The 7,909-nt window shown below is 36.3% G+C and overlaps 1 long non-coding RNA gene across 1 annotated transcript in view; it reads right to left on the bottom strand.

The window, feature by feature from the left end:
* The window catches only part of LOC112483343, a 99,169-nt gene that overhangs the window by 78,748 nt on the left and 12,512 nt on the right, over positions 1-7,909 (bottom strand). The window lies entirely within an intron of this gene.

Raw genomic sequence — 7,909 nt, 5'->3', positions numbered from 1 at the left:
GGTGAGTCACTGAAGATTTTTTTGAAGTCACTCTGAGCTGCTTCCTCATGCTCATAAGCCACAGAAAAATCAAGAGCTTAATATCTGGAGTCCGACCTGCACTTTAGATGCACGCATTGGATTTGTGGGTACTTGATCAGACAAAGGTTTACTGGAATGTTCCTTCTTTTAATTATAAACTATTAAAATCCACCTAAGAATTATGACTGAAAACAGGAGCGTGGAGTTATAATAAAATCTGAATTTCTGTGCTTTTCTGAGAGAGAGGCAAGGCAGGGACATCAGAGCCATTCAATAAGCAGTAATAAATCATGTTCCCTTGCTGCAATGCAGAGGGATCCAGCACTTCCTCTGCTAGGCTCAGCTGATCAATCTCTATAAAAATCTTAGCAGGTACATATGTCCCAGCAGGAGCTGGATTGGGATGAAATCATGGAGTGCCTAAGGACAACACCCCTTCTCCCCATTCCCATAGCAATTGTCATTCTCATAGGTACAGAAGAGATGTCTTGGGTTTGAGATTTCTCTTGGAATGCCCTCTGGGATGGAAATGCCTTATTTGATTTCAAAGATTTAAGTACTGAGACTCAGGGAATCTCCTATTGTATGGGGTGTAGGCAAGTGAGCCATTTTCCCCCTTATTAGGAAACAAACTTTGGCCAATTAGGAGAATTTATAGGTTGGTGTATTTTGCTTGAAATAATACAGAATTCTTTATATAAGTGGTCCTGCTCAGTAATGAAGTGGCCTGTCTCAGAAGTTCAGGCATTATCTGACATTGTACTAATTCAAGCAGAGGACAGATGTCTAATAATAAAAGATGATGTAGAAAAAAATCGAATTGAGTGAGGTCTCTGACAATACTGAGATTATATCTGAGTTCCCCACAAAGTTTAAGTTGACTCTTTTAGGATCTGCACTTTATGGTAAGATCTATTCATACAGACCAATCCCTAAAAGGAATAAACTGAATATATGAACAATTTAAAGAAATAAAAAGAAATCTGGCTTTGTCTTTGTTACTAGGTGTCTCCGGAACCTCAGACTAGTTTTTTGAACACTTAAGCCTACATTTCCTCATGTGTAAAATGAAGAGCCTGGATTAGCTGTTTTCAAATAGCCCTCCTTACTCTTAAAACCTAGGACTCGCATTCTTAACTAGATTAAAGAGAGAGAATTATGAAGCCATTATGAAGAGAAATTCAGCATTACCAGTTTGGGAAGATAAGCCTCAACTAAAAACAATTTCAGGTAGGGGTAAATGTTAATCAAAGTGATGAATTCCTCTTCATAAAAGGAGGAATATGATGACAGCTCCAAAACTTTGACTTTTTTGATTTGGACTTTTTCAAATGAAACCATTAAATGCCAGTCAGTTCTGTCTTATTGTATTCTCTCTTTCTTTGTATTCTTTACAGCAACTTAATATTTTCTAAAGAGGAATGAAGTATAGATACATATGTGAATAACTGTCAGCGAAATTCTTTCCCATCTTTATTTTAATCCATACAACATAGAACAGATCAGAACATGGGAGCCTAAGAATAAATAGCCCTACTGTTGATTCTGATATTCTCTCTTTATATCTTCACAGCCCGTTACAAGAGCACAAGAGCAGAGAATTGCTTATACCAGTTAAGTAAGGTCAGGATAATTGGTGTTGTATGTAGGTGATCAAAGCCCCCCCTTCAGAGGGGAGATAGAAGTACCTTTCATGCTTTTCTTTAAAGAGCAAAGGATTGCTTCTGAATCCCTAGTTCTTAGTCCTAGCAGAGGCATACTCATCAAGTTAAATAACCTCTCTAGGAAAGGGCTGTGATTTCAATGTCATGAAATCCCCAAAGTCCACAAATCTCAGAAGGGGTCACATTCTGGTCACTTAGGATAAATATGAAATTGGCTTTATTTCACAATATAAAACCCTATGATAAGAAACTCAAAGATGAAATGTATGAAACATATGTGATGAATGAAAGTTTTACATTTTCAGTACCTTCAACACATTTTGTCTTTATTGAACTTAATACCATATGTGATATCTAGAGTGGGAAATTGAGCCAATTCGGTACTGTCATTTGTATTTTATAATTAGAAATGGCGTGTAATATATGGACATTTGTGCTTTTTTTTTAAAGAGCCTATAATTTTGAGCCAAACAAAACCCCCAATTAGTACAGATTTGAGTTAACTCAGCAGCTTGTGAGTTAAGGAGGAAAGGCTCAATGTCAAATGCTATTTCTTAATTTCACAAGCATGAAATATTTTTCCCCTGCAGTGGTGTTCTCTGAGATTTCCTGGTACTTACATTTCACCTCAAAGAATTCCCACATCCCACACAAAAATCAGCATTACCTTTATTATTTCCAAATTGATAAGCTTTTTCTCTGGCAAATCTAGTAAGTTTTAGAAATCTAAAATTTTTTTCAATATAAAAATCTTTGAAGTAATAAGAAAAGACTTGTAATCGCTAAGCAACAAACACTATTGCAAACTGTCATTTGCAATAAGTTTATTAGAGCAAATATTGTAGGAAAACTCTTTTAAACAAGTTATCAATTTAACTCTTAAAAAACAAGTTTGCTGCCATTTTTTTTGTTGTTTAGAAAAAGCTACACAGTTCATAATCCTTTCATTTTCCTTAATCTAGTTATATAGCGTCACTAGGTATATTCATCTTTAAGATGCCCTTTGTTCTTTTTCCTCCCTTCTGTTTCCTAAACTATTATTGTGGGTAGCAGTGAAGATGTTTTAACTTGCATCTTCTCTTCCTACTGAAATATCACTCTTCTTGTCATTAAGAAATGGAAATTTCATTCATTGAAGATTGATCTCCAGAAAGGAGGATACAAAGAGAATGTTCCTCGCATATCTGGAGAGATTAAACAGTGGTTATTCTTCAAGAATGGAAAATTATTTTGATAAGTCACCAGAAAACAAAACAAAACAGACACTAAAACATATTGCTGACTGAGCCCATTTAAGTTCCACAAACTTAGAGAGGTTGTGTGTTTGCTTGTTTGCTTCAAAAACAGCCTCTCCAATCTGTTCACTCACCCTTAAAGCACCCTTTCCGTCCCTCAGCTGTAAGCATCTAGTGCTCTATGCTTTCTCTGAAGACTCAACAATAACCTAAAATTGTATTTTGGTTTCATCCTGGGTTATCAGTGATGACAACACAAAGCATACTATCTGGAAAGCCATTTTGTATTTAATGGTGGAAAAAAAGCTTTGTGTCAGAGAAATGACTTTTTCTGAGAATATCTAGTACAGCCACAGGTGGGGTGATTTGTCATGAGCTTTCCCATTCCTCTTTCCTCCAACCATAAAAGCTACCTATACATGAGGCCAGCCCATACCCAGACTTCTTTTCACCACAGAGGCAAAGTTCGAGGTCTGACCATTTATTTACTATAATGGATTGATTTGATCAAGGTAGAAGGGAGTGTGAAGTAAAGAAAGATAGAGACTGAGTAGGCAGGAGAATTTTCCTTGTTATGGCAGGATTCATAAACCCTCCAGCCAGTACAATAAAGATACCTAGTTTTTGGTTGCAAGCTACTATCCTATGAAGTATCTTCTGACTTCACATAGTATGATCCTATTGTGGTCTATAAAAGCTAACCTAAACTTAATTTTGGAAAAAGAGAGCGACCTCTCCATTATCTGCTTCTCACATTCCTGTTCCACTTAGAGCTGGAAGTCCTTGGAGTGATCAGTTAGGAATGTGAAGACTCATATTAGCAATTTCACGGGATTAGCAACTATAACTTTCTGACTTCTTTGCCTTTGCACTGCATTTACAAAATTATAATGGCTCTAGTAATTGAAGAATATAATACATATAGCCAACAATGACAAAGGATAGAAACTTGTCTTTTCTAAAAAGGCAAAGCAGGAAAATCCTTTGATTCTTCGGTGGCTCCTGGAGAAAAGCATTTCTGTACCTCAACCCACTGTCAAGTCCCAAGCAAATGAAAAGATCAGATATTTTAGCCTTGTCCTGGTCTTAGCTAAGTTGATGTGCCCCGTGGTTGCTAATGTGTAATTGGTCTGAGGTTCAGAGATAGAGTTTCCCCATAAACCCTGCTCTCAGAAGCAGATAACCAAGATGCTGTTCTTTTTGGCTTTATGTCAAGAGGAGACCTGCACTAAATATGTCAGGTCAGGGGTGGTTGCTCACTTGAGGTATAAGTATAAAGAAGGTATGCTCGTTACTTTATCCCTCATGGAGAAGAGGCCAAGGATACATGCTTTCTATAACTAAGAGAACCAGGCCCAGTCAGTACAAGTCCAGGTTGCTTTGGAGTAGTTAATCTCAGGGAACAAGAGAATTTTCCAACAGTCCAAGAAAAGAAGATGAAACCACACTAGAGCTTCCTAACAGGATGGAAGTTTTTGTCAATCTGAGCAACATTCCTAGAATTCCCTAGCACCACTTCCTAATTTGACCTTTCATGATTTAAGGCTGTAAAGCCACAAAACCAAACTAAAATCCTTATAATATTTTGGCACAAGAGGGTGGGCTCGGGAGAATTTTTATCCTTAAGTCTATAGATTTCTGGCTTTTGCTAGCTTAGCATTATCCATAAAATATCTGGAACACATTTTTGATTATTCATAATTTAAAGGACTGGGGCTAAAGCAACAGAAACTGCTTTTTGAGGAATCATTCTTTGTATTGAAGCCTGGAAAAATAAGAATCTCTTTAAACTGAAGTTAGTAAAACAAAGTGTCCTAAAGCAGAGGTTCTCAGTGCCTTCTGTGGTCTTATAATCTGCAGGCTGCAAAATCCAAATTATTACTACATATATAAAGTACAAGTATGAATCTATATGTAAATCTTAGACTTTTCAAAGAAGGGTCAGATGTCCACTTATCTTTTCTTCAAGGTTGGAATTTGTCATCTAGTCCATAAAACCTTCATTATAATTCTTGTCATCATAGCTTATTCCTGTCTTCTCTGAACTCTTGCAGGATCACTGGTCTACAAATATTTGTCAGTTAGCAAATATTTTGGCTAGACACAGGAATCAGGTCAGCTATCTTGAGTAGAAAGGGGTTTAATACAGGAATCTAGATGCTCATAGAATTGCTGCAAGCGTTGACAGAGTGGGCTTTATGCTGAGCATCTAGGAGTTCCTCCACGTTCACAACACGGGACACCAAGGGAACTGCTAGGCTCATTACTTACCTGTAGAGCTGAAATTCAAATTTTTGGAAGGTATTGCTACCACCTCTGCAACTGCCCTCCATACCCACAAAGTTAGTGACTAAATGCTGCAATGCGACTGTGGAAAAACCCATCCCCACAACCTGGCTTCTAGCAAAAACAAGTGAAGCAGCAGTCAAAAGGCCTATCTCACTTCTGCCTTCCAAATCTCATATAATATCTCTAATTGGAAGAATCTAATTTACATCCAGAACTCTAGTTTTAAAAAAGTTTGGGAATTGTAGCTTTTAACCTTCTACATGCTATAGCACAGAAAAGCACACTATAAGCAATTTAAAATAAATGAGTGTCAATTCACCACAGTTACCGTAAACATGTGTTATTATTTAGTTTTGTTTATTATCCTTAAATTTATTTTAAAAAATATTTTGAGGGGTGGCTCCATAGTGTAGTAGTTAGCACGTCTGCTTTACATGCAGAAGGTGCTGGATTCGCGCCTCAGGTGGAACCATGGACCATACCTGGGGTGCACCAGGCCCCGGGTGCTCCAGGCCCCCAGGCCCTGGGTGCACCCCGCGAGCGTGTGGAAGGAGACACGCCACCTTCAGAGATCCGGTTCTTAAGGGAAGATAGCAACATCCATAGGTCAGGGGTGGAAGTAGGGAGTGGGAAATTAAAGAGGGAAAAAAAATATTTTGAGAATAAGATCATTTTTCAAATTTCTGAATGCCTTATAGTACCTAGAAAAATTCATGCTCAATAAATACTTGTAGATAGATTACTTCAATAAATAATCCTTTTCTTAAAAATAAATAAATACTTGTGGATAGATTACTTCAATAAATAATCATTTTCTCTTGAATGTATTTGTCAATATATTGAATGACTTTCTTCCCTTAACAAGTAGAGTATTTTTAGCACAGTTTATTTAATTTAGATTTGGATTCTTGAAGATCTTGCAGTAACTTGAGGTTATCATCCTGAACATCTGTGATCACCGTGCAGAAAGAATGATGGAAGAGGCAGTTGAAGGCAGATTGCATCCAATCTAATGTGTTCTGACTCCAAGCCATGGCTATTTCAGGAAAAGTGCATTGATCTGAATAGCCTTTTCATTTTTTATTTTCCTACTAAAAGCTGAATGCAGAAAAAATCAGGATATTGAGTATAATTATGGGTAATCAAAACTTAAGCTTAACAGCATAATACCAACATATTGTATATCCTAATACTAATATATTAAATTTTCATTTCAGATTTAATTATTTATAAAACAAAAATGTTCCCAAAATCTTTTCCTTAGGAGATAATGAAGTTTTCTGTGGTGGCCATTGAAAGAACTCCATGAACCAAAAATCTGAGTGCTATAGAAAAATCATAGCGTCAAAGAATTTTAAATTGAAGGGAATTCTTTGAGATTATCCTAACATGAATCCTAGAGAGATACGGTGAGTTGCCTTGGGGGCCACACACCTGGTAAATAGAAAAAACAAAAACAAAAACGGATCACAAACTCATGTCTTTCAATTAACTCAGTGCTCTCTTCACTGCACAATGGATTATGTACCTGTTTTTGAATAGAATTAAGTTTTCACTCCTGGAAAAAAAAAAATGGATAAAGTCTATACTCAAATACTAAACTTTAGAAGATTCAAACATCTCAAAATTCATTGTTATATGTATATAAAGAGGTTTGACTTTTTCCTTGGGATATTCCATAAAACACACACACACACACACACACACACACACACACACAATCCTCTGGTTGAAGTGGCAGTTTCAATATAGACATTAACAAAAGAGATAGAGTTGACAGAAGGAAAACTCAAACTCCCTTCAGCTTGTAATTCTATATATTGTGGTATATTCATTTAAAGATACACTGAGCAAAATAGTACTTGTATATACAAAATAGATTTCTAACATTCCCCTTTACTTAAAAATTGGGATTGTTTTGGTGAATTCATTTTAGTGTATGGTGATGTGAGCTTTTTAGAAAGGTTATCAGCATTGTCCAGTCTGATGAGGGAATTGGGAAAATGAATGTCTTAAATATCATTGGTAGTAAATGTTACGCTGGCATGATGTATCGTTTCCAGGAATTGAAATATTATAGACTCAGTTCTTCTGGGAAGAAAGAACACACAGTAGATTTGGGGAGGGGAATGGATGAAAGAGGAGACAAGTCAGTTAGTGGGAAACTTCCCAGGACCAGCAAAATGAGATCTTCTATTATCATCTTTCCAGTTCTTGGTGAGGCTTTTAATCTTATTTTCATTGAATTTTGTAATTGTTCATATCTGCAAAGATAGGGTCCATACTGATCAATGAAACAGAGAACAATAATCAGATGATCCAATGACCTATAGAAAAGCAATTCTTCCAACTGTCTCCTCTGCTCTGTCTCAGCATAATGTCTAAAATAATGAATGTTAACAGCATAATAATGTCCTTCCTTCTCTCTCAGGAGAAAATCTGAGAGCAAATATGTATTCTAAGACACTGTACTTACTAAACAGTATAAGTAAAAATGATTAAAAATGCCAATTATTCTGCCTCTATCAATTTAAACTAATTTCCAGAATTCAAAAGACTAGTCCATAAAGAAAGAATACTAATGATCTCTTTTTAAAGAACTTATTAAGTGCAAGTTCTCTGCTTGTCAGTTGCACACACACAACCCTTCGTTAAAGAAACAAATGATGGCTTGTTAGGAGAAAACTGATGATGGGATAG

Source organism: Pteropus alecto, unplaced genomic scaffold (genome assembly GCF_000325575.1).
Source record: "Pteropus alecto unplaced genomic scaffold, ASM32557v1 scaffold24, whole genome shotgun sequence".
Lineage (NCBI taxonomy): Eukaryota > Metazoa > Chordata > Mammalia > Chiroptera > Pteropodidae > Pteropus > Pteropus alecto.
The sequence above is the reverse complement of the archived record's forward strand: the minus strand, read 5'-3'. Positions and strand labels throughout refer to the sequence as shown.